The sequence below is a fragment of the Tupaia chinensis genome, unplaced genomic scaffold (genome assembly GCF_000334495.1).
Source record: "Tupaia chinensis unplaced genomic scaffold, TupChi_1.0 Scaffold000294_2, whole genome shotgun sequence".
NCBI classification, from domain to species: Eukaryota; Metazoa; Chordata; class Mammalia; order Scandentia; family Tupaiidae; genus Tupaia; species Tupaia belangeri.
In genome coordinates this window covers 1,018,274-1,021,988 of record NW_006159780.1, presented here as the reverse complement: position 1 = coordinate 1,021,988, position 3,715 = coordinate 1,018,274, and positions in this window count along the sequence as shown.

The following is a 3,715-nucleotide window of genomic DNA, read 5'->3' as shown; positions in this document are numbered from 1 at the left end:
TGTCTTTCTGGCGAGCGCACGCGCCCTATAGCAAAAACCTCTCAAAAACAAAAAACAAAACAGAAAAACAAAACAAAGATGGATCTTACTTCAAAAGAAAAAAGATTTTGTTGAGAGAAAGACAAAGAGAAAACAGCTCTAACATACTCTGAGCTAGAACACGCTGAGTGCCGACTGATTTGTGAAGGAACTTGCATTTTGTAATTACTATCAAATACACAAAAGCTCTTTTCTTGACTATTTCCTGTGGTTTTAGGATTATAGGATACATCTAGAAGACAAAACAGAGAAAAATTGCCTCAAGTCACTCAGTTCCACAGTGAAGATGGGAAGAATCAGCAGGCATTGCAGTCAGCCCCCAAATGAGAAAGGAAGATAAGGCACAATCCTGGCTCTTTAAGTGAGAAGAATTACTTTTCATTACTCATATGCTGAGGGAAAACACAAACGTGTATATTTTCTACTCTGTGCATTTCCTAACTGCCTAGAATTCACTGAAGTTTCAAGGTTGCACAGAATTTTGTGGTCATTTATTTTCCCACATAGTTGACCACGTTTCGAATCCCGGACCTGTCTTAAACTCACGCTGTGCGTGTGTGTGTGTGTGTGTGTGTGTGCCCAAGATCCGGAGAGGAGAATGGAGGAGAAGGGATTGAGGCATGGCCATCCCCCCCCCGGGGGTGATTTCTCACTTTCTGTCTCTCTGTCTCTCTGTCTTTCTGGCGAGCGCACGCGCCCTATAGCAAAAACCTCTCAAAAACAAAAAACAAAACAGAAAAACAAAACAAAGATGGATCTTACTTCAAAAGAAAAAAGATTTTGTTGAGAGAAAGACAAAGAGAAAACAGCTCTAACATACTCTGAGCTAGAACACGCTGAGTGCCGACTGATTTGTGAAGGAACTTGCATTTTGTAATTACTATCAAATACACAAAAGCTCTTTTCTTGACTATTTCCTGTGGTTTTAGGATTATAGGATACATCTAGAAGACAAAACAGAGAAAAATTGCCTCAAGTCACTCAGTTCCACAGTGAAGATGGGAAGAATCAGCAGGCATTGCAGGCAGCCCCCAAATGAGAAAGGAAGATAAGGCACAATCCTGGCTCTTTAAGTGAGAAGAATTACTTTTCATTACTCATATGCTGAGGGAAAACACAAACGTGTATATTTTCTACTCTGTGCATTTCCTAACTGCCTAGAATTCACTGAAGTTTCAAGGTTGCACAGAATTTTGTGGTCATTTATTTTCATTTCTTACATGCATGGAAGCACTATTATTCCAGAGACAACTTTGCAAAGACTATATCAAGTCTCAAAATGTCTATGTAAACATAATCATTTCAGGTCCTATTTATTTTTCATTTTACGAAAAATGTTCTGGGTTTCCATGGGATGCAAAGCCTCCTAGTGGGAAACGGCTTGCTTGATGCAGTTTGGTTTTGAGGAAACTTCACTTGAGATAGTTCTTTCAGTATCGGCTCTTTTTGTTGGCATCTCTTTGTTTTGGAGTCCAAGGTTGCTGCTCTCCCAAGTGGCAGACCTGGAGGTGGTTTATTTAAATTCCCCTCAGTGAATGAAGGCTGCAGACCACACTGTCAAAGGATAGCAGGTCTTATTGTAGCACATTTATCCTTGCAGAGCTCATGGGGATACTGCTTTGCAAATCTTGAACCTATGTATGTATTTTGACTTTCTGGAACTAAATATTCTTATCAGCCTAATTAAAAAATTTTCTTTTTAAAACTTACATTTTAAAATAATTATTTTATTTCACTCTATTTATTTATTTATTTTAATTTGACCAGAGAGAGACAGAATGAAAGAGAAAGAGAGAGAAAGCAAGATGCCAGGTCCAGGACTCAAACCGTGGACAGTCATGTGGGAGTCCAGCGTCCTTAACCACCACTCCACCTGCCAGCCCCCTAAGCCTAATTTTGCTGTGTAACAATTATGACAGATTAGTGCCTTAAAGTAGCACCAATTTATTATCTTATAATTTCCTTGAGTCCTGAATCTAGGCCTTGCACAACTGGGTTCTCTATTCAGGGTCTCACTAGGCAGATCAAAGTGTTGGCCAGGCCCAAGTTTTCATCTGGGATTATAGGCCTCTTTCAAGTACTCTGGTTGCTGTCAGAAGTCATTGTTGTGCAGGACTGATGTCCCCATTCTCCTGCTAGTTCTTAGCTTCTAGGCCGCCCATGGGTCCTTGCTTTGTGACCCCAGAGCAGTTCACAGCACAAACACAGGCTCTCTGCTAAGTCAGTCGGAGTGCGGCTCGCAGACTTCCTCTTCAGCCACTAGCTGGACAGAATTGACTGTACCTCAAGGAGCCCGTGTGATTGGATCAAGTTTATCTGGGTAATCTCTCTATTTTAAGGTCAGGTGATTCACAACCTGACTCACAGCTATAAAATCCCTTCACAGATACACCTAGATTAGTGTAGGACTGAGAAACTGGAGGTAAATGTGTGTTCACCAGGTGCTAGGGGTTTGAGCTCTATCCTAGATTTCTGCCCATCATATCATTTGTGGTAGTTTGGTCCAAAGGCATCATTGTGGGAACAAATGGTGGTATTGCAGTAATGGAACTGGACCCACATGGAAAAGGTACAGGGTTTGTGTCCTTGGACCTCCCTGAGCAAGCTTGTGATTCCACCACCAAGACAGAGAGAGAGAGCACTCCCACCACAGTTGTCGCTCTGCAGCCCACCTCCATCTTTAGCCAGTTCAGCAAGGATCCTGGGTGCACACATAGTCTGGCATGCACAGGGAAGCCTCGGAACACAAACTCGGGACCTTCCTATGTGGTTCTGGCATCACAGGGTGTTGTGTTACTGCTGTGCCTTTGCTGTCAGTCCTAAGTTGTCTCCTTTTAAACTCCCCTGTGCTTTCGCATAACTGACAGGCACCAACTGTAACTGTGAACAGGTATCCTGGTTACCCCCAGACTGTTGGTTATATGGACTCTTCTCTATGGCCTTGCTCTGATGGTGTTGCTGAGTTCCCAGCACTGCACAGAATATGAGTTGCTTTCCCTTCTCTCAGCTTCCGGTTGCACTTCCCTCACTCTCCTTGTGCCCCTTGCCCCAGTGACGAGGGCTCTGCCAACTTCAGTCTGGTCTTAAGCTGCACCTCATGTCCTGTGTTGTGCTGAGCAGGGTGATACTCCATTCCTTGGTACCCACATCTGCACAGGTTAGCTACAGCTCTGTGATAAATAGCCTGAACGCAGGAATTTGAACCTATAAGGGATAGACTTTGCCTAGAACCTGGAGATGGAGGCGGCCCAGCCCAGCCCAGCAGTTCTCTCTTGGGAACTCTGGAGCTTGTGTAGCTCCTTAAGTGGCTGGGATCAGCTTCAGGGCTCTTTTCTCCTGTGCCTGTTGTCTGGGCTGGGACACATTATATAGTGAGGGGCTGGGAGGGTTTTCCCTGGGCATCTATCTCTCTGCTTCTTTATCTCACTCTCCCTTTCTCTTTCTCAGTGTCGCTATCTTACTCCATCAACCTCTGTCTGTCTTTCTTTCCCACATATATCTCCGTCTCTCAATGTTTATCTCTTACACAGTTTTAATCTTTATCATCTTTATTGCAAATGACAGTTTTAAGCTTTATTGTTCATTTAATTACTTGCTTTAATTTATTATTTATTTAACATAATTTTTAAATCAAATTTTTAAGTAGTTTGGCTATTTCAGCTATCTTTTATATAGG